Source organism: Chlorocebus sabaeus, chromosome 10 (genome assembly GCF_047675955.1).
Source record: "Chlorocebus sabaeus isolate Y175 chromosome 10, mChlSab1.0.hap1, whole genome shotgun sequence".
NCBI classification, from domain to species: Eukaryota; Metazoa; Chordata; class Mammalia; order Primates; family Cercopithecidae; genus Chlorocebus; species Chlorocebus sabaeus.
The window spans coordinates 37532270-37555898 of record NC_132913.1 but is presented as its reverse complement, the minus strand read 5'-3'; the positions used below and the strand labels follow the sequence as shown (position 1 = coordinate 37555898).

Below are 23629 nucleotides of genomic sequence, written 5' to 3'. Positions count from 1 at the left end.
ACCTCTTTGGAAGGTGTGTGTGCAGAAAGCGATGGGCATGATGGCCATTGGTTCCAAAAGAGAAACAAATCTTTTACATAGTATTAATGTCTTACTTTTAAAAATGCAGTGACTATTTGGTAACGTAAACTTGTACATATAAGGACAATTACATGGTTTTGTCAGAGGTTCCAGCTTGAGTTCAGGCTTATTTAGGGACAGGTCTGGGCACGTCTGATTAACTGCTTATGTTGGCCAAATAGAATTTATTAGCTGAGGGGCTAGAGAATCTTCTCAGATAGTAACAGTATAGTCTATTCAGGAGAAGGAGTTATGCACTAAGATGCTGAGTAAGCTGCAAAGTCATATTTGTGATACTGAGCATGGTATAGTAGCTCCTATGCAATCCGCACCTAGCCTAAGCCATGATTACCTATGCGGATTCTAAGAATAAACTCAGAGACACACGAAAACAAAACAACAGGATTGAAGGAGCTGTTTCACCAAATATTCTAAGATACTAGAATGCAAATAGGTCTGATTTGAGAAGTATTTAGTAAAGTATGACACAGAATGGGGAAAAGCCATTAAATATTACCAAAGTTATTCAGTTTCAGCTGGGTTTTATGAGAGCACTGAGAAATAGAATGTTGGCTGCTCTTTGGCAAGTATTCACATTTTCAAGCGCTTGAAAGGCTCTCCCTGAGGACACCTAAGGATATCTGGAAGGGACTTTGCTGAGGCCTGGAGGTCCCATGTTAGCAAAGATAGTGATAACTGAATTATTACCATGAATTTAATTTTATTAATTCCTACGGGATGGTGAACACTGAGAAAAGGCAGTAAAATTTGTTTTTCATTTGAGCTACTCCTCATTATATTCCCTACTTTCAATGCCACCTTCAATGTTGCACACAGGCTGAAAGAAATCAACTTCTGTGCACATGTTTAAACAGATTATTTCTCGGCTAACATAAGCTGGGAGTACGACAATGGGAATTTTAACAAATGAATTAGGCCAGGTGCGGTGGCTCACACCTTTAATCCCAGCACTTTGGGAGGCAGAGGTGGGTGGATACGAAGTCAGGAGATCGAGAACATCCTGGTAAACACAGTGAAACCCTGTCTCTACTAAAAATACAAAAAATTAGCCAGGCATGGTGGTGGGTGCCTGTAGTCCCAGCTACTCGGGAGGTTGAGGCAGGAGAACGGCATGAACCTGGCAGGTGGAGCTTGCAGTGAGCCGAGATCCGGCCACTGCACTCCAGCCTGGGTGACAGAGTGAGATTCCGTCTCAAAAAAAAAAAAAAAAAAAAAAAAAAAAAAGAATTAAAGACTGGAAGCACAAAAAATTAGAGGAGATAGTCATCTATTTAAATATGTGCATTTTTCCTTAAGTGGATCTATTTGGTCTACCCTGTTATATTTCAAAATTTTGTTACCTTTTTTAATATAAACTATATCCAAACAAGCAAAACCAGAGAGTTTCTGAAGAATTTGAGCATCATTTTCCTATTCTCTGACTCTATAAGAATTAATCAGCTAATGAATCAGCTAGTTATTAATTATTGTGTACCTTTAAAGCACCCAGTTCTGCCCTTCTATGTCTCAATAAAAGATAACGCTGATTTCTCCCTCAGTTTTATTTTTGTCTTTCAGCTCTATGGTAACTTGTGTGAGACATCTGTGCACAATCCATCCAGCTGTGATTAAATTCCTGATTTCAGTATTTGTGTGTGTGTGTGTGTGTGTGTCTTTCAATTCAAAAATTAAAGGCAAATTCCTGTGGAAAGAGATACTTGGAAAACGTCTGCAAATGTAAGTAGTTCCCAAAGGGAAAAGTTTACAATCATAATTTTAATTAGGGTCCCAAATGTTCAGTGATTCTAAGAGCACACTAGTAAATATTATTTTTACAATCTGATTAAATACTTGACTCACATGAATAGGCCTCATTGTTTCTCCTATTTCAAAGGGAGAGGGGCCTGAAGGGTCTTCTTATAAATGAAATGAATTATACTTGTCCTACTTGCTGTGTTGAACTACCTTGCAACAGTGAGGAGAAGGATCAGTAGAACAGCAAAACTTTTATCATATTCCTGAAAATTAGGGCAACCCACCAGCTATCTGCATCTAGGGTAAAAATTGGTTTAACAGTGTAATAGAAGTCACTGAGATAGATTCCCTCCCCTCTCCCCCAATACCACATCTGAATGGACTCATAGTGATGAACAGGGAGGAGAGAGACATGCCTTCTTCCACCTGAACCCAAAGAAAGGTCTGGGAAGGGTCTCGGTTTTGCTGTGGACTAGGTTGTATTCGTTTGTCTTTTTTCATAAAGAGCATTTCATTTTACCAAGTTTGCTGCTTGTGACCTTGTTTACTGCGAGTCCAATAACTGGATTTATATATGTTCCAAGGTTTATCTTGTTGCATTTCTTGTTCACAAAGCCAAAGCACATCCTAGGAGCACAACAGCATTGTGGCCAAGTCTTCCCAACTAAAATACATAGAGGTCTATTGTAGCGACTCAGTAAATAACTTGGACCAAAGACCCAGACTTTCAGTGCTCATTGTAAGTGCTTTAGACATATTTTTCCTCGCAAACAATTAACAGTTATTCTGGTATATATTTCCCTGGATTAAACCTGTGAATGGGCATAACTGTTTCCTCTCAACTGGCGGCTCTCTTGCCACTTAAAAATCTAACAAGTTTTTCCAATGCCACTTTCAGTATTACAATTACCAGCTGGATCTTTAGCTGAAGCTTCAGCTGTATGTTTAGTTTAAATAGGGATAGCTATCAAACCTGACCCTTGGTGTAAGCATGTTCCTTTCTTTGGAAAAGTCCCAAGGCCTTTGGCCCCGTGCGTGCTTGTGGAATTGCTGTCTGTAATGTGGAATGGGATGAGATATTGAATGGTATGCTGTCCATCATTCTGTTATGGAATACCACTGTGAGTAATGTACTGGTGTCTCTTACATCCAACAGCTTTGCATTTGGAGCCCAATAATATTTATTCAAGTGTTGGACTGGCTGAACCATTGATACTTAGAGTCCAGTTCCATTGGGATTAAATAAACCGTGAAAGATTTCAGCAATAGGAAAGGGAAAATAAAGAATGGGAAGTATTTTTCAAAATAAAAAGAAAGAAAAAGAGAAAATGTTATTAATGAAAGGCTTGCTTTTCAGATGACACTTTTTTTTCAAACCTATTTGCAAACTACCATGTCTGTTAATAGTCCTCAGATGGTATCTTCTATTAGGTTCATATTTGATGAACCTGTTGGTTTTGACAATGAGTTGCTGTAAGTAACTTCAGTACAATTATAAGTAACTTTTCAGTAGAATTGTATCCGATTTGTATTTTAACTTCCAAGTACTTTGGGTCTGAGAAAGAATATATGATTTGAGATTTTTTTTCATAAAGATCTATGGAAATAGATAAGGGAAATGTTGGCTCTGATCATTACAGATTCTGGTGGTGAGTGGAAAAGATAGGTCTGGCTCTGAGCCAGCCTCTGAGTGGCATCCTGCTTCTGCACAGGCCCTGACTATGTGAGCCTGAGCAGGGCTTACAGTTCCCTGTGCTTCAATTCGCGTATGTGCAAGATGGCAGTAACAACTGGACCTACTACAAAGTGTGTTTGTGAAGTTCAAAATAATTGATACAGGCCGAGCGTGGTAGCTCAGGCCTGTAATCCCAGCACTTTCGGAGGCCGAGGCGGGCGGATCACGAGGTCAGGAGATTGAGATCATGCTGGCCAACACGGTGAAACCCCGTCTCTACTAAAAATACAAAAAATTAGCCAGGCGTGGTGTCACGCGCCTCTAATCCTAGCTACTTGGGAGGCTGAGGCAGGAGAATCGCTTGAACCTGGTAGGCACAGGTTGCTGTGAGCCAAGATCATGCCACTGCACTCTAGCCTGGGTAACAGAGTGAGACTCTGTCTCAAAAAAATAAAAAATAATTGATACATTAAAATATTTAATATAGCATCTGGCATACACTAAATAATAAATAAATATCAGCTATTGTCATTGTCATTTGAAGGTATGAAATGTGAAGACTCTGTCACCTTGAAAGTAACCTGTGCTGAGCTGGCTGTGCTTCCGGGACTCCATAGACTAAGAAACAAAAGAAGGTGATGGGGAAAAAAAGTTGGTAGCAGAAATAGAAAGTAGTAGAAAGTAGAATGGAGACCACATCTTAGGCACCAAAGTAAAATAACTCATTTAGGCCAATACCCTAATAAGTAAGCTCAATGTATTTCTTCATTTTAAATTAAGAATTCATTGAACTTTAAGTGAAGGTATGGGCATCCATGCTTTAAATACTTGCACTGGGATGTAGACATATAGGAGGAAGGCAGGTTAGGAGTGTCCCGGTGTATTAATTTTGTATTTCATTTCCCATCTAGGGGCATAGAATAGATCACCAGAAAGATCTTATAAAAGGAATAAAATATTTTTGTGCAAAATAACTCAGTGATGAAGCCATTGACTATATCTTCATGTACCAAACTGACACTGGGCATGAGATTTTAAAAGAATTACAGAAACAATGATAATCTAAAGACTGGATAACATACAGATAATAAGTTGAGTTGTAAGCATAACAGAGACATCCTCTTTTCTCTATTTCTTTCCCTTGACTACTCCTTTGGAGTTTTCTCCACTAACTCCCTCACCCTCTATTCCCTTATGTGCAGCTTTTCCAAGGAGTTCCTGACCTTTTTATGTCTATATAATCTATTTAATCCACACACACAGCTTCATTAGCAATCACTTCTCTCCAAAAATCCAGATATGAATTAACAATTGCCTGATGAATCCAGACCTGTATAGCAGCAATGGTACTCATCTTCGTTAAGTCTAATATCCAAATCCACTAGCTTTCCCTACGAATTAGAGCCTTTGTCTGAATTCCCTATTTCTGGAAATGATAAACAAGGTGGTTGCCTTAGGAACTCAATGTAACCCTTGAAACTTTATTTTTCTTCCCTTTCCTCAACCAATCCATTGCCAACATCTAAAAAATTTTCCTCCACTATATCTTGTCCCTCACCTCTCTCTTCCATTCAAATGTCATCATTCTAATATATGCCTTTATGGATTCATTTGCATAGCTTTCCCTCCTGGACAAACTGCAAATGAAAGTGCTGATAAGATATATGATTCAACTTCGAAAGCTTCTTAATCTATTTTATCGTTGCCCATCTTATCATTATCAAATTCATATTCTTTTGGTAGTTGCAAGAACTGCTATATTTATAGCAGATACAATCCTATTCTTCCTTTGTTCAAAACCCTTAAACTGTTCAATGTTAATTTTAGATTTCTCCAAGGTTTTACCATATCACACACGGGATATTACATATTCATTCCAGTGATACAGTCCTGTGTGCATTACAGGAATGACAGTATAACACCTTCCCTTTCTTTCCCATTCAGGGAAACATAGCAAAATACAAATCAGGGATGGGACTGCCAGTGGACCCTTTCCCAGGGGAACAACAATTTAACTTGTGAAAGTTATTAAAAAAAAAAAAAATTAAAAGTGTCTACAAATTGTCCCAAGCACAAACAGGAAATAAAGAAACATTTATTTAAGAAAATCTAGTGAACCCGAGAACAGCAAGAGTCCATGATATTTCAGTCAGAATCCACTCCATTAACCTCTACTATCCGCCATCTCTGTGTTAGGGAAACTTTAAACCAGAAGCCCTACTCCCACATAGGTGTGGTCAAGGAGACGGGGAACTTCCTTTCCCAACCTTCTAGTCTGGAGCTATAGTTTCACTGTGGGAAGGACAGACTGCTGACATATCTCTTCCCCACTCTCTCCAACCCTCTCTTGCAGAAGCTCTCTTCCCAGCAGGCAGGAACAGTCAAGGGGACGAGGCTTCTCTAGTTTCACCCAGCCCTGACTTGTGGGATGGCCAGCAGGCTTTCAGGCATGACAGACTGAGAATACTAAGCTCCTGATTGCCACAGCCCAGTTCTCTTGTAGGGCAGAGGTCCCATGCCTGGAGGGGCTGCCACCCCTTCCCATGCCCACTCACAGAGCAAGAGTGTCGTTATTAGGAAGTGGTCCCCATTCCTAGCTCTAGCAAATTGATGTAGGATTTCTGTTCAGGGAGAAAAGCAAACCATAAAGGCAAAGAGTTTCACAGCTCTGCCTCTAGAGACTGACTTCATTTGGGAAAAAGAGATGAATTCCATTGTATGTTCGTTGTCTAAAATAATGGAGATTATTGTGAAAAAATTAAAAGACAGGTAGATCTGATGAAGGCAAAATGTCAGAGCAGCCAAAAGTTTAACGCGGGAACCAGAGACAATTAACCAGAGACAATGAACTTCCCTGCGATTATAGACAAATCCACAGGTTAGAAGGGCTGCATGTAAGCACTGTGTTGCACCCATATGGGGGCAATCGGAGCAGGACATGGAGCCGACTTGAAAGCATTTGCGAGTCTACCCAAGTCACAGACAGACCCGTCAACACAGGGAAGAAGCTTCACACAATTTCTGGCAAAAAGTGACTGAACAATAAGCTACTCTGACCCAGGGTAACTCCTAGAAAGGTAGGCTTAAAAATGCTATCGCAGACCCTAATAATGCCATCTATGAAAAAACCACAGCTAACGTTATACTTAACTGTGAAAAACTGAATGCTTTCTCTATAAGATTAGGAATAAGTCAGGGATATACATTTTTGGTACTTCTATTTAGAGGGCAATTAGGTAATACATACCTAATGGCACCCAGATTGGAAAGGAAGAAGCAAAACTATGCTATTTACAGATGACATAAAACACTAAGAAATCCACAAAAAACTATTAGAGTTAATAAATGAGTTTTGCAGAGTTGCACTATACAAGACCAATATATAAAAATCATTGTATATCTATATTTTTGCAGTAGTATTCTGAAAATAAAATTAAGAAAACAATTCTATTTAAAGTAGCATCAAAATTAAGATATGTGTAAATTTGATAAAAGAAGCACAAGACTTGAAACCAAAAAATCATAAAACATTATTGAAAAAGGTGAAGTCTAAATAAATGAAAAGGCACCCTGTGTTCATGGATCAGAAGACTTAATATTGTTAAGATGGCAATACTTTCCAAATTAATCTACAGCATCAATGCAATTCCTATTGATAGCCCAATCGGCTTCTTTTGTTGAAAAAGACAAACTGATCTTAAAATTAATGTAGCTATACAAGGAACCCAGAACAGACAAAATAATCTCAAAAAAGAGTAAAGCTGGAGGACTCACATTTCTAAATTTTTAAACTTACTCCAAGGCTTACAGTAATCAACACAGTATGGTACAGGCATAAGGATAGACATATATATCAATAGAAAATAATTGAGATTCTAGAAATTAAACACATTTATGGTCAGTTGATTTCCAGAAGGGTGCCACAACAATTAAATGCATAGGGGAAGGATGTAGAGAATACTCTTTCCAACAAATATCCCTGGGACAACTGGATATCTACAAAGAAAAGAATAAATTTGAACACTTAACTCATTCATATGCAAGCATTAACTCTAAATGGACAATGGTCTGAAACATAGAGGCTAAAACCATAAATCCACATAGAAGAAAACATAGGCATAATGCTTCATGACCTTGGGTTAGGTTAGTTAATGATTTCTTAGACACACTGTCAAAAGAACAAGCAAAAAAAATGTGAGACTACCAAAAGTTAAAATCTTTTGTGTTGCAAATTTGTCCATCAAGAATAAGACTACCAATAGACTACCAATAGAATGTGAGAAAATATTTGCAAATTATATATTTGATCAGGCACTTGTATCCAGAACATATAAAGAACTGTTAAACTCATTAATAAAAAGATGACTATCCAATTTTTAAACAGGCAAATATTTTGAATAGCTGTTTCTCCAAAGAAGATATTCAAATGGCTAATAAACATACGAAACGATGCTCAGTAACCTTAGTCATTAGAAAAATAAAAATCAAAACAATGAGTTACTAATTCACATTTCCCATGTTAGATATAACCAAGAGGACAAATAACAGAAGTCCCTTGGTATTCATGGGGGATTAGTTCCAGGGCCCTCCAACAGACACAAAATCCAAGGATGATCAAGTCCCATATATAAACTGGTATAGTATTTGCATCTAACCTATACACATCATCCTGTATACTTTAAATCATCTCTAGATTACCTATAATTGCTAATACAATGCCTATAAATCATTTCATTCACATTGATTCAACGTAGTACTAGTTGTTTAGCAAATTCAAGTTTTGGTTTTTTTGAACTTTGTGAAATAATTTTCCCAAATTTCTTCCTTTCTCCTCTTCCCCTTCTCCTTCTTTCCCCTTCCCTTCCCTTCCCTTCCCTTCCCCTCCCCTCCCTTCCCCTTTCCCTTCCCGTTCCTCTTCCCCTTCCCCTTCCCCTTCCTTCCTTCCTTGCTTCCTTCCTTGCTTGCTTCCTTCCACAGAGTCTTGCTCTGTCACCCAAGCTAGCCCTCCACCTCCAGGTTCAAGCAATTCTCATGCCTCAGTCTCTTGAGTAGCTGAGACCACAGGCATGTGCCACCACACCTGGATTATTGTTTTTTTGTATTTTTAGTAGAGATGGGGTTTCCCCATGTTGGCCATTCTGGTCTGGAACTCCTGAGCTCAGGTGATCTGCCTGCTTCAGTTTCCCAAAGTGCTGGGATTACAGGTGTGAGCCACCATCCCTGGCCTCCAAATATTTTCAATCCATGGTCAGTTGAATTAACAAACGTAAACCTCATGGATACGGAGGCTGATGGTAATCATGAGTGATGAAGAGAATGTAGAGAAATCAGAACCCCTGCACATTGGGAGTGATTGTAAAATGGTGTAGACCTTTTGAAAAATAGTTTGGCAGTTCCTCAAACTTTAAACATAGAGATACCATATGACCCAGAAATTCCACTTCTAAGGTATATACCCAAGAGAAATAAAAACATACAAAAAGTTGGCCAAGTGCAGTGACTCACGCCTGTAATTTCAACACTTTGGGAGGCCGAGGCAGGTGGATCACAAGGTCAAGAGATTTAGAACATCCTGGCAGACATGGTGAAACCTGGTCTCCAGTAAAAATACAAAACTTAGCTGGGTGTGGTGGCACGTGCCTGTAGTCCCAGCTACTCGGGAGGCTGAGGCAGTAGAATTGCTTAAACCTGGGAGGCAGAGGTTGCAGTGAGCCGAGATCGCGCCATTGCACTCCAGCCTGGTGACAGAGCGAGACTCCGTCTCAAAAAAAACAAAAACAAAAACAAAAACAAAAACTTATTCATAGCAACATTATTCGTAATAGACAAAAGGGTAAACAACCCATATGTCTTATTAACTGATAAAGGAATATATGAAATGTTGTGTATTCATATAATGAAATATTGGAAATAAAAAGAAAGGAAGTATTGGTAAATACTACAACATGAAAACCTTATGCTGAGGAAAAACAACAGCTAGTCACAAAAACACTATATGGATATAGTATGATGTCATTTATATGAAATACACAGAAAAAACAAGTTTATATAGATTGAAAACAGATTAGTGGTAGTTTATAGTTGAGGAGGTAAGGTCGGTGAAATGGGAACTGACTACTAATGAGTATTTTTTAGGAGTGACAGAATGTTCTAAAATTAGATTGTGATGATAGTTTCATAACCCTATGAATATACTGAAAAACATTAAATTGTGCCTTTTCAATGGGAGAATTCTAAATTTTACAGTTTAGATCTCACTAAAGCTTTTAAAATGCTAATTAGACCAAATAGATTAAATGTATAACTTTTTAATCTGCTCTAATCTTTTAAAAATATAAATTAAAACTTTCTCAAACACTTGAAATTTAGAATTTCTAATAATTTGTTAATTTATTCTCTTGAATTTTCTAGAACAGTGCTGTGCAATAAAAATATAATTTGAGTCAGTATGGAATTTTAAATTTTTAGTAAACAATTTTTAAAAGTGAAAAGAAACAGGTTAATTTTAGCAATCTGTATTATTTAACCTTATCTATCTGAAATATTACTTCTATACTTAATGTAAACATTTTAATGAGATATTTTGCATTCTTTTCACATACATCTTTAAAAATATTTCACCTGTGTTTTACACTTATGACACATCTCAACTCCAACTAGCCCATACTTCAAATGCTCAATAGCTACATGAAGTCAGTGACTACAATTAGACACTGCAAGTTCTAGATGTATTTTAATAAAATATAACAGTAATAGTTGTTGTATGTTCATCTTCTAATCTTCAAACGACTCTTCTTTTTCTTGTCTTATTGCATGGACTAGGGCCTCCAGTAAAATGTTGTATGATAGTGGGGAGAACAGGTTTCCCCAGCATTGTTGCTTACTTTAATGAGTACAGTTCTTATGTTTCATGTTAAGCTTAAACTGACAAAATTACTTGTGATCTGTTTAACGGCGAATTTTGACATAGTACTGAGTATTATTGTCTATCTAATTACTGTCTAAACTCCATTTCCTTAGGGTGAGTTATTTCCTGTGATGTCTCTACTGTAAGCAGCCACTTACTCAAGTACTCCAGATAGCTCCAAAAAAACCTAAGATGGTTTAGCCCTGGTTCAGGCTGAGAGTCCTTCTACACAAACACATGAAAACCTTCACTATTTGCTAAATCAATAACCTAGTACTTTAAGCAATTCTCTTTTCTAAAAATGGAAATTTAATGAAAAAAACACAGGGATATTTGAACTGATGTACTTTATGACCTTGGGAAAAACAAAACAACACACACACAAATTAAATTATCATATTTAGAAAAATTAAATTAATTCTGAGAATAATTAAATTAATCCCAAAGTCTTATTTATTTTTAGGCAATTAAACAATTAAAAGAATATGTTTACTTTCCTGAAATTGTCTCAGTGGGAAGGGAAAGTCTATTAAATGACAACTCTCTATGTAGATTCATAGCTGTTAAACATAATTAGTTTTAATATTTACTGCACACTGTTTCTATTTGTTATATGGAAAGAGAAAAATATGTTAAACAAAAATGTTTTACATGTACATATATGCATATGTGTATATATATTGTTGTATATGTTGGTATATAAATTATATATGTATGCATATATATATTGGTCTATACATATAAAATATCTTTAACATATTTTTTATCTTTCCATATAATGTATAGAAATAATGCACAGTAAATATTAAAACTAATTATTTTTAACAGCTGTGAATCTTCATAGATAGTTGCCATTTGTCAGCCATTCCTAACATTATAAGAAAATACAGTTATTAGAAAATAAAGTTATTGTTTATTCTGGTTACTAGGTTGTAAGTTTATGCTGTGGTTTGAATATTGTTTGTTTTTCTCCACCAAAATTCATGTTGAAATTTGATCTTCAATGTGTCGGTGTTTAAAGGTGGGACTAGTGGGTGGTGTTTGGGTTATGGAAGTAGGTTCCTCATAAATGGCTTGGTGCTGTTCTTGTAGTAGCATCTTCTTGTAGGTGCTGTTCTTGGTGCTGTTCTTCTCACTTTCCTAAGACTGGATTTGTTCTCCTAGGAATGGATTAGTTCCCTCAAAAATGGGTTGTTATAAAGCCAGGATGCTCCTCAGGTTTTCCTCCTCTTTGCATGTCCCCTCCTTTTTTTTTGACCTTCTCTGCCATGTTGTAATGCAGCATGGATGCCCTCACCAGAAGACAGATCCTTGACCTTGATCTTCTCAGTATATAGAACTATGGGCTAAACAAACCCCCTTTCTTCCTAAATTACCCAGTCTTAGATATTCTTTTATAGCAATAAAAATGGGTTAAGACAGTATATAAGATGAAAAATATACAAACTTTGTATTCACAAATTGGTAGGGCTTTAATTTAATTAAATTTTTTTTTGACTGAGTCTCGCTCTGTCACCCAGGCTGGAATGCAGTGGCGCGATCTCTGCTCACTGCAACCTCTGCCTCCCGAGTTCAAGCTATTCTTCTGCCTCAGGCTCTCGAGTAGCTGGGATTACAAGCGTGCACCATCACACCTGGTTAATTTTTGTATTTTCAGTAGAGATGGGGTTTCACCATGTTGGCCAGGCTGGTCTTGAACTCCTGACCACAGATGATCCTCCTGCCTCAGCCTCCCAAAGTGCTGGGATTAAAGGCATGAGCCACTGCACCCAGCCAGGGCTTTAATTTTACATCTCTTTACCTTATAACTCAAACCCATATTAAATGGCTTCTGTACATATTAAGGGCTCTGAAGGCTCTATGATCAAAAATAAGAGAAAAGCAAAATTTATTTCATATATTCAGAAGAAATATAATAGACAAGGACAATATTTCACATTTTCCTTTGTAAGAAACTGCATCCAAGTTTTCATCCAAATTGTCTTTTCTAATCCATTTAGTATTTTTATTTCCTACCTGCTTTGGGGTACAGGTTTAATACATATAAAAATTATTCTATTGTCTTCTGCTTCCAAGAAGATAAAATTAACATAATTCTCCATTTCTTCACTAAATACAGCTAAGAACTCTGGACATTTTATATGAAACAAGCATAAGACGACTCCAAAAGGTAGAGACAAGGCAGAATTGCTAGGGAACTTGAGACCAAAGGAACGACACATTAGTAAGTTCTCCAGGCATGCTTTCTGATTCACATGTCCTTAAATTGAAGCCGAAGAAGTCAGTAATGCAGAAATGTTTTTCAATAAATTGACAAACTTCTAGCAAGATTGATGATATAGTTAGGACATTTGTGCCCTTCAAACCTTATGTTCAAATTTGATTCCCAGGATTGGAGGTGGGACCTAGTGGGAGATGTGTGAGTCATGAGGGCAGACTCCTCCTGAATGGGTTGGTGACATGATTATGGTAATGGGTTCTCACTCTATTAGCTCACATGAGACCTAATTGTTACAAAGAGCATGGCCATTCCTCCTCTCTTCTTCTTGCTCCCTTTCTCACCATGTGACATGCCTGTTTTCTTTCCTCTTTTGCCATAATTGAAAACTCCCTGAGGCTCTCACTAGAAGCAGATGCTGGTGCTTTCCTTCTTGTACAGCCTGCAAAACCATGAGCCAAATAAACCTCTTTTCTTTATAAATTACTTAGCCTTAGGTATCTCTTTATAGCAATGCAAAACAAACTAAGACAACTGACAAAGAATAAAAGACAGAAGATAAAAATTACCAATACCAGAAATAAAACAAGGTATATCCTTATAGTCTCTCTAGACATTAAAAGGATAATAGGGGAAAACAATGAACATCTCTACACACATATGTTTGACAACTTCAACAAAATGGACTAAACCTTCAAAAAACACACAAACTATCAGCAACTCACCCAATAGGATATATATATATACACACACACATATATACACGTATGTATGTGTGTGTGTGTATATATACATATATATATTTTTTGAGACGGAGTCTCATTCTGTTGCCCAGGCTGGAGGGCAGTGGCATGATCTCGGCTCACTACAACCTCCGCCTCCCGGGTTGAAGCAATTCTCCTGTCTCAGCCTCCTGAGTAGCTGGGACTACAGACGCATGCAGCCACATCTGGCTAATTTTTTGTATTTTTCGTAGAGATGGGGTTTCACTGTGTTGCCCAGTCTGGTCTCAAACTACTGAGCTCAGACAATCTGCCCGCCTCGGCCTCCCAAAGTGCTAGGATTACAGGCATGAGCCACTACGCCCAGCTGAAAGAGATAATTTAAATAGAACTTTACTATTAAAGTAATTGAATTCATAATTGTAAAACTTCCCAAAAGAAATCTGCAGGCCCAGATAATTTCACCAGTAAATACCTATAATTGTTTAAAGAAAAATTAATACCAATTCAACACAAAGTCTTCCATAAAGTGTGATGAGTGATCACTTCACAATTTATTTTATGAAGTTATCATTACCCTGTTGCCAAAAATCAGAGAAAGTCAGTACAAAAAAAGAAACTGACAAATGAAACAACAATTTAATATCCCTAATAAATATAGATGCAAAAATTTTTAAAACATTAGAGATAGAATTCAGTAATATATAAAAAGAATTATACACCATAACAACATGAAATTTATTCTAGGAATTAAAGCCTGGTTCAATATTTAAAAATCAATCAATGTAATCTACTATGTCAATAGGTTAAAGAAGAAAAATTACGTGACTATAGTAATCAATGCAGAAAAAAATTTAACAAAACTTAATAGTCATTCAAGATAAAATCTATCAGAAAAATAGGAGTAGAGGAGAATTTCTAAAATTGATAAAGACATCTGCAAACATCTTACAGATGACATATGCTTAATGGTGTACACACACACACACACACACCCCCCTCCCAGAACTAATAAGTTTGATCAGCAAGGCCTTAGGACACATGGTAAACATACAAAAATCATCTATATTTCTCAATACTAGCTATAAACATGTGGGTGCAGTGGAATTAAAAATGTGGTTCCATTTGCAATCACTCAAGAAAATAATGGAATACTTAGGTGCAAATCTAATAAAACAAACATGTATAGGACTTATATGATGAAAACTGCAAAATTATGATGAAAGAAATCAAAGAATATCTAAATAAATCAAGAGATGTACCATGTTTATGGATTGAAAAACTCAACCAAATGTGACCAAGGACATAGAGAAAGTGAGTTACTGATGCATTGCTTCTGGGAATGTAAAATAGCACAACTGATCTGAAGAGTCGTAATTTCTTTAAAAATTAAACATTCAACTACAGTACGACCCACATTTTTTTTCTCCTGGATATTTATATGAGATAAATGAAAATCTGTGTTCACATAAAAACTCATACATGAATGTGTATAACAGCTTTATTCATAGTAGCCCCAAACTGGAACAACCTGGTGTCCTGCAGTGGGTGAAAAGTTCAATGGAATCATACTCACGATAAAAAGCAACAGACTAATGATTTACACAACAACCTGAATGAATCTTCAGAGAATTATGATGAGTATATATTTACTTAATGGTATCTCTGTATACCTTTTACATAACATTCTTGAAATGATAAAAGTTAGAGAAATGGAGAATAGATTAGTGTTTTCAAGGGTTAAGGAGGAGTTACAGGTGAGAGAGAAGTAGGTGTGGCTGCAAGAGGGCCACATGAGCCATCCTTGTGGTGACAGAAATGCTATGTATCTTGCTTATAAATATCAATATCATGGTTGTGATATTGAATTTATAGTTTTGCAAAATGTTACCACTGGTCGAACTTGAATAAAAGGTGTGCAGGATCTCTCTGTATTATTTCTTACAGCTACATGTGAATCTACAATTATCTCAAAATAAGTCCATTTAAATTTTAAAATATTCCATCTAATGTAGGTACCCAATCAGAAGCCTATAGACTATGAATAAAACTGTTATCTTTCATTAGATGGGGATTCTAATAATCATAATTGAGGAAGACTGAGAAGTTTTTACAAATAAAAAGTTGTAAGGAAAATAAATAAAATGTCTTACAGAACAGATTAAGATAAAACAACTCTTTTTATCTCTGTCACTTGGGTTGAGGAAATTTGAGGTGGATGCACTCTAGGACCTTGAAATTTGAATTCTCTGAGACTTCAAGGTTTTGTAGAAGTGACCCATTCTTCTTTAAGGTAGACTGGTGGCAAGGGGTACCAGCTTTAGAAACACAATTATGGCTATCTCTACGGCTATAGTCCAGGGCTGACAATAAGAGATGCTGTTACAGATCTGGGCTCTCTAGCAGTAATGAGATGACAGAAGAACAAATAATTGCGGCCAGGTGATGACACCTTAGCATCGGAAGGAAAGTGATCACAATTATCATGATAAATGGCAAGGTCAGAATGGCAGTCTTGGGATCTGACCCACAGAGAGTATGGAGATGGTTAATTGAACATTGAGGTCCAAGGGCAAAATGGATCAGTGGCCAACAAGGGTCCTGTTTATTCTTTATTGTAATAAGAAGAAATCAAGAATGGATAATCAGAAGGCTGAGACCAGCCAACCCCAGAAAAAGTCGTAAATCCTTTGCTTAATTTCCAGGCCTGAACCAATTATAATATTTAAATTCCACTGACTGAGGGAGACGCTAAGTATAAATGAAGAAAGACTTTGCAATACCAAGGCAAGTATGGATTGAAAGGATTTCCCAGTTCTTATAAAGCTATTTACAGTAGTCACCCCTTATCTGCAGTTTTGATTTCCAGTTTCGGTTACCTGTGGTCAACAAAGATTTGAAAATATTAAATGGAAAATTCCAGAAGCAAATAATTCATAAGTTTTAAATTGCACTCTATTCTAAGCAGTGTGAATCATCTTTTTGTCTAGTATATTCACTCTGCTTATATTACCTGCCCCATTAATCACTTAGTAGTCATCTTGGTTACTAGATAGACTGTTGCACTATGGCAGTGCTTATGTTCAAGTAACCCTTATATTACACAATAATGGCCCCAAAGCACAAGAGTAATGATGATACCATATTGTTATAATAGTTATATTTTATTATTATTGTTGTTAATTTCTTACTGCCCTTTATTTATAAATTAAACTTTATCATAATTATATATGTATAGAAAAAAGTATAGTACAGGTGATTCCAGACTAATGATATTTCAACTTTTGATTTTTTGACTTTACAATGGTGCCAAACATCACAATTTTGACATAAAGTACAGTATTCATGAGATTTTGACTGTACAATGGCACTAAACCATCACAATGTTGACATAATGTACAATAGTTAATAAATTACATGAGATATTAAGTGCTTTATTATAAAAAAGGCTTCGTGTTCAATGATCTTGCCCAATTGTAGGCTGATGTGCATGTTCTGAGAATGTTTAATGCTAGAATAACCTATGATGTTTGGTAGGTTAGGTATATTAAATGCATTTTTCACTTACAGTATTTTCAACGTACAATGAATTTACTGGGATGTAATTCTATTGTAAGTTGAGGGGCATCTGTATATATAGGCATTGGTAGTATCCATAGTTCCAGATATCTAATGGGGGTCTTACCATGTATCTCCCAAGTGTAAGAGAGGACTACTGTACTCAGATAATCACATGCTGGAGTAAGAAAAATACTAAAATATTTTGAGTATAGTTGGATACTAGGTCCAAATCGGCACTGATACTGTGGAACCCAAAGTGTTAATTGTGGCCGCTGTTACTGTTGGGACCTGCAGTAGCCAGATAATAAATGGAATCCTGTCACAAGATAAAAACGAGATGGATCTGCTGGATCCATGGACATAACTTTAAATATTTCCCTTGTCCCAAAATGCAGAATTGGAAACAACATACTTGTAATAGTACAACTCAGGAAGACTAAGTGGAGCCCCTATTATTGCCCCTATCCCAACCAAGATATTAAATCCAAAATAATACAATATCCCTGGAACATGAGGTAATAATTAGTGTCACCCATAAAAATTTAAAGGATGTAACCTTGATCGTCACCATCATGTCCCCATATAATTCAGTATTCTGGCCTCTCCAAAAAAAAAAAAAAAACAACAACAGTTGGATACTGGAAGGTGACTTATAGATGGTTATAAACTTAAACAAGTAGGAGCCTTGACTGGAACTGATGTGACAAGTAAGGTATCTTTGCTGAAACAGAGGGCAAGGGCATTGTAAATGGCCATTGATCTGAAATATGCATCATTTTCCATCCATATCAGCAAAAAGGATTAAAAGTAGTTTATATTCACATGTCTAGAGGTACCATAACAAGGTCATATTGGTTCATATCATTTTAATCAGCCGACGTGATCATGAAGTTGTAGGCTCCTGTAGGACTTGGTAAGATACATGGTGCTCTAGACAGTAAGAGGTAATTCCTACAAATATTCAGTGAAGATTTTAGGAGTTTGCTGGTCTGGGACATAGTAGGATATTTCCTCCAAAGTAAAGGACAAAGTAATACATTTCAAAACACCCAACAACACACAACAAAAGGCATAATACAATGGCACAACACTATTCACTCTTGGGAATGCTGCTGTGACCCATTTACAGAGTCAGATAGAAAACTACCAGATTTCATTGGGATCCAGAGATAGAAAGAGCTCTGTTTCTGTGATGCAAGCAACCCTGTCATTTGCTCCCTATGACCCATCTGGTGTCTGTGTGAGAAGAGATGCTGTATAGGGTTTACGGCAAGCAACCCTAAGTTTCTGGAACGAGGCCATGCCATCTAAAACCCAGAAATATGCACCATTTTAAAATCAGGTCCTGGTAGCATCTGGTCATGGGGCACCAAATGGCCACACTGGCAGAACTATATATCATGATTTGGCTTCTGTCAGATTCACCAAGTCATAAGAAATGCGACTAGACACACTTCATCGTAAGACAGAGTGGTACATTCAGGAGAAGACATAAGCAGGTCCAAAGTAAGCTGCAAAAGTAGATGCCACAGAATTCCAAGTCATCTACCATCATTGCACTACCTCCTCACCATCAGGTCACACTATGGCCAAGCCGAGAATCCCATGTGAGTAGCTCATGAAGGAGGAAAATGGTCGAGCTTGGTTTAAAGATAGTTCAGCCCAGTGAGTGAAAGCTGAAAAGGAACTCTTCCTAAGCCACAGTCCTACCCAGGGAGGGCCTTGTAAGGTGGCAATAAACAGAAATCCTCACAATAAATAGTTTTCAATAGTAGATATTGTCATGCACTTTGTGTGAGAAAAGAAGTGGCCTTAGGTAAAGAAAATATATGGCTACATGATCCAGGTCCTGGAAGGAAGAAGGTTAGAAGCTCAGAGACCGGGAGGTCTCTGAGATGGATTTATAGGTGTGAGCATGGAGTATAAGTACCTTGGTATCACATGTTAACACTTATCAAAGAGCACATGTTAAATAACGGGCCATGAACCAGTAAGTAGATGAAATGGTCCGGTGACCTGATGTCAACTAACCTCTCCTGTCCTGGCTCAATAAGCTTGTGAATGTAGTAGCGAGGGCAGCAGGAATGGAAGCTACATACAAGGTCAAAAGTAAGAGTTCTCACTGGCCACGTCCCATCCAGCCTTTGCCTCTGCCTATTATCTAACCTGTCAACAATAAGGACCAATGCTGAACTCCCATTATGGCACTATCCATCAAGTTCAATCAGCTACTTATGGCAAGTTCATTACATTGAACTCCTTCCACTCTGACAGAGGGTGGCAGTTTATCTTTACTGAGATTAACACTTATCTGCCTTTCCTGCCCACAGGATCTTTTCCAGCACCTCTACTCAGGGACTTAGAGATTGCTCCACTGACACTGGTTTCTTCATAATGTTATCTCAAAACAAAGGACCCACTCTACAGTAAAAGAGATACAGAAATTGACATAAGACTGTGGAATTCACTGGTCCTATCACACTGGTCCTGCATCACCCAGAAGCTGCCAGCTTGACATGGCATGAAAACACCTTTTGAAGATGCACCTGGAGTGCCAACCAGAATATGTATCTTGAATGTCTGGTGTCCTTCAGGACAGCATATACACTCTAAATCAATGACCATTTTATGGTACTGTGCCCCTAATAAGTAGAAAATATGGGCTTGGGAACCTAGGAGTAAAAGTATAAGCAACCCTGTTTGTCATCATTCCTATGGTACCCATGTGAGGGACTGGTGTGTCCTGTACCTAAAACTTTAATCTCTTGTGGGTCTGGAGTTCCTTGTTCCCAGAGGGGAAATGCTTCCACCATGGTAAAATTATACTACAAAGAGAAATCCACTAATTGGTGAATGTTTCAAAATTTTTAAATGACTGTTCAAGGCTGTGAATTTTATCCATTCATTGTTTTCCAGATTCCAAAATATGTAAAAGCTACTAAACAAAGTGAACATTAGTGAAAAAAATTCTGAAAATTCCTTACTTTAGTATCCAAGTTCTAAGAAAAGATTCTAGCATCTCATAGATTATCAGTATTGGATGAATGAATGAATGAATGAATAAATAAATGAATGAATGAATCATTTGCAATAAACGTAAAGTGGGTGAAAAACACAAGTGTAGAGTGTGTGACAGTCTTTTGGAATGTTGAACTTCTATTGGAACTAAAAATACAGATTGCTACTCTATGGTCATAAAAAATACATTTACTTTAGTGAAAAAAGGCAGAAATTGCAAATGAAATGTTGGCTTAAAAATGCACAATTCACTAGACTAGCTCAGGTGCTCTGTTGTCATTCTTATTAGTAGTAATAATAGTATTACTACTAATTAGTATTAGCAATATAATTAACATTGATATTTTAGTGTTAATGCTGGATTTTTATGGTATTCAACTTAATAAAAAAATCTGTAAGTAGAAAAAATACACAATTCATTAAATGTCCTCATTCAATAAAGTAGTTGTTACAGGTATCTCTATTATAAATTGACATTTTGGAATACTATAGGATGCAAAAACAAAGACAAAAAGTAGAAACTGGCCAGGCGCGGTGGCTCACGCCTGTAATCCCAGCATGTTGGGAGGCCGAGGCAAGCGGATCACAAGGTCAGGAGATCGAGACCATCCTGGCTAACATGGTGAAACCCTGTCTCTACTAAAAAAGTACAAAAAATTAGCCGGGTGTGGTGGCGGGCGCCTGTAGTCCCAGCTACTCGGGAGGCTGAGGCAGGAGAATGGCATGAACCTGGGAGGCAGAGCTTGCAGTAAGCAGAGATCGCGCCACTGCACCTCCAGCCTGGGCGGCAGAGTGAGACTCTGCCTCAAAAAAAAAAAAAAAAGGTAGAAACTGGACTGGGCATGGTGGCTCACGCCTGTAATCCTAGCACTTTGGGAGGCCAAGGTGGGCGGATCACAAGGTCAGGAGTTCGAGACCAGCCTGACCATCATGGTGAAACCACATCTCTACTCAAAATACAAAAATTAGTTAGGCATGGTAGCACACACCTGTAATCTCAGCTACTGGGGAGGCTGAGTCAGGAGAAACGCTTGAACCCGGCAGAGGCGGAGGTTGCAGTGAACTGAGATCATGCCAATGCACTCCAGCCTGGGTGACAGAGCAAGATTCCATCTCAAAAAAAAAAAAAAAAAAAAAAGAAACCTTCATACTGTGTATGACTACCAATCAGGCTTTAGTCAATACAATGTTCATGCCATTGAAATCGTAAGGTATGTCTTTCTTTTTTCATATCATTGCAGACAAGGTTTACTATTTGTTTTCTTCTAAAAGATATAAAGTTAAACTAAGTATTTGCTGTCACTATCAGGACCTTTAACTAAAATTTTATATTTTTCAAATGGCTTTTTGGGGGGTGGGGGATGGGGACAGAGTCTCGCTCTGTCACCAAGGCTGGAGTGCGGTAACCCAATCATGGCTCACCACAGTCGCAATCTCCTGAGCTCAAGTGATCCTCCCACCTCGGTCTCCCAAGTAGCTAGGATTTCAGTCATGCACTACCCTGCCTGGCTGATTTTTGTATTTTTTGTAAAGATGAGGTTTCTCTAGGTTGCTCAGGCTAGTCTCAATTCCTGGGCTCAAGTGATTCTTGGTCTCTCAAAGTGCTGGGATTCCAGGTGTGAGCCACCACACCTGGTCTTATGCTCACGTTTATTACCTCTTAATTCTCAAAGCTTTGTAAGAGTTAGTTCCCTAAAACAAACCCTCCATTTTATAAAGGAGATAATTGAGACTGAGACAGCATCAGTGACTCTCTAAAGTCATCCAGGTGTGTCTGACTTCCAAATGGCTCTGTCCTCCTGTGCCGGCTACCATCTACGCTGCTGAGGAAATTGATTTCACTGTGGTTTTGTTACTGTCTCCTCATGGCTCAGCCTGACTTTTGTTGGAGTCATGCTTTGGTTTGGGTTTATCTTTTGCTCTATGGTTTTGGCACAGTCCCTAAATATGCCCTGTTTATTCTATCCATACGGCAGTTTTCATTTGATGCCACACAGTTTGCAGTCTTAGAGGATGGCTCACGTTTGAATTTCATGTTACTCTTCCAGGTCAGTCTGATATCCACCACCCAGTTCTCCAGGTGGGAGAATAATCAAAGAGCCTTGGGGGAAAGAGGGATTCTCAGGGTTGGCCATGTGGCCTTCCTACATGATGAAGATGTGAAGGCTGGATTTGATAATGAAGAGTCTTCTTTGTGTTTTCTCATTATTTATGCCACATCTGCCTCTCAGTATTTGTGTCAATGAGTCACTGTAATTACAGCCGTTGGATAATTTCCTCCGTTTTACAACACAAACCCGACTGTGTGAGTGCTCCATCAGAGAAAAACATTTATTTCCTTGCAGCACCATCAGGCAGCAAGGTCTAGCTTTCTTGAGATGTGGTTATTAGCCAAGTCAGATGAAATGGCTTCTGTTCTTACTCATGCTAACTGAAAGTGAGACTTGAGGAGCTTAGCTGATTACGGAGACACAAAGGATCAGAATTCTTTTTTTCCTATATAAAAGCCCGAATTTTGACTGAGGATCTTGCTTAAAAAATGATTTATGGAAAAATAAACTATGCTGACCCTGAAATGGAGGGGTGGGGGTGAACTGGGGAGAATCACACTTCACTGTTTCTGTTCACTAGTACCCCCGCCCCAAAACAAATAAGTAGTTCGTACCATCCATCTAGGAAGATGTTACTGGTTTAATTAAATACAAAAATAATTCTTGAAAGTTGTATGTATGATAGAACCTAGGTGTTTTCAGTTCCTCCATCCTGTTGCTTGTTCATAGCCTAGTTCCCAAGATGAATTAAAAAATACTGGGTCTGGAGTAGAAACTCTACTGTGCCATAAGACAGAACTAATCTTGTAATTCTACCACATTGCAGGAGGAGAAAAAAGACCTTGTATATTATGACACTCTTTTTTGATTAATACTGTGGGTGTTCATGACTGAAGTGCCATTCATCATTCTATTTGTGAGTCACTAGGTGAATCGTGAGACACTGTAAACCAGCCCTTATTTAACTGTGTTTTATGTTTTCTCCAGGAAAATACAAATTTCCATTTCTACCTCTAGCACTGTACTACACCAAAGACTGCAAAAAGCAAATGAGGCCACAAAGAAATGGAAAAAGAAAAATAATGTTAAGATATTTTTGAAGATATAGAGAGAGAATGTTTTCCTGTTGCTAACATGGAGGCAATGCTTGTCTTACACATCTAAGTTGAAGAGGCTCGCTGTCCATGTGATTTGAGGTCACATAAGAACTGACTATAAATGTCGAACCTTCGCTTTCACTCTTTCTTAGTCCTACAAGGTTTTGCCTCTAGAATGTCATGGTTAAAATTCAACCTAGGAGGATTCACAGACTAATGCCTCCACTTCCGTTAGTATGGATAATTTCTGTAATTTTCCAACTATTTTTTTTTTTCAAAACAGATCACTTTCTCAAAAGAAAGTATAAGGCAGAGCCCTAACATGGGTTGAGTATCCCTAATACAAAAATGTGAAATTTAAAATGCTCCACAATCTGAAACCTTTTGAGCACTGACATCATGCTAGAAAAAACTTGCATATTGGAGCATTTTAGATTTGAGGTTTTGGATTAGGGTTGCTTAACCAGTAAGTATAATGCAAATATTCCAAAATAAAAAAAAAAATTGAAACACTACTGATCCCAACATTTTGGATAAGGTATACTCAATCTGTATTGCAAAATAA

The 23629-nt window shown here is 37.6% G+C and overlaps 1 long non-coding RNA gene across 1 annotated transcript; it reads left to right on the top strand.

The window, feature by feature from the left end:
- Nucleotides 1-1636: 1636 nt before the first annotated feature.
- On the top strand, nt 1637-22289 carry LOC119625121 (uncharacterized). The gene is made up of 3 exons (XR_005241241.2): nt 1637-1797; nt 12517-12621; nt 21965-22289. It is a non-coding gene; the product is annotated as an uncharacterized lncRNA (long non-coding RNA).
- The last annotated feature ends 1340 nt before the right edge of the window (nt 22290-23629 follow it).